We start from the raw sequence: 399 nt of genomic DNA, 5'->3' as shown, positions 1-399 counted from the left end.
TGGGCCGGCCGGGCACAATGCGGCGCCAGCGCGCATGCGCCACCTGTCAGCCGGGCGCCGCCCCCAGCGGGCCCGCACCCTTTCGGTGCCGGCGCGGGCTGGAGCCAAGGCAGCCCTGGGAGCGGCCCGGCGCGGGCCAGCGGCGCTGTGCCTCCGGGCTTTGTGCAGCCGGGTCCGAGGTTGCAGAGTCCACCCTGCCCCAGCACTTCCTCCTGAGAAAGTTTTTCCCCATCTCGAACCTCAACTTCCCTTTCTTCAGCGCAAGCCCATTGCTTCTCACTCTGTCACCTGTGGACAGTCCAGCTCCGTCCTCTTTGCAACGCCCCTGCAGGCACCCCCAAGTCCTCTCCTCTCCCTCTCCACCGCCCACCCCCAAGTCCTCTCCTCTGTGGGAGCTGC

The 399-nt window shown here is 68.7% G+C and overlaps 1 protein-coding gene across 2 annotated transcripts in view; it reads left to right on the top strand.

Annotated features, from left to right (window-relative positions):
- EFCAB5 (EF-hand calcium binding domain 5) overlaps positions 1-399 on the top strand; it is a 54,876-nt gene that overhangs the window by 470 nt on the left and 54,007 nt on the right. The gene's annotated exons all lie outside the window — the stretch shown is intronic.

Source organism: Gavialis gangeticus, unplaced genomic scaffold, assembly GCF_001723915.1.
Source record: "Gavialis gangeticus isolate Ggan-Ray unplaced genomic scaffold, GavGan_comp1, whole genome shotgun sequence".
NCBI lineage: Eukaryota > Metazoa > Chordata > Crocodylia > Gavialidae > Gavialis > Gavialis gangeticus.
Note: the sequence above shows the minus strand (reverse complement) of the source record. Positions and strands in the feature narration are given on the sequence as shown.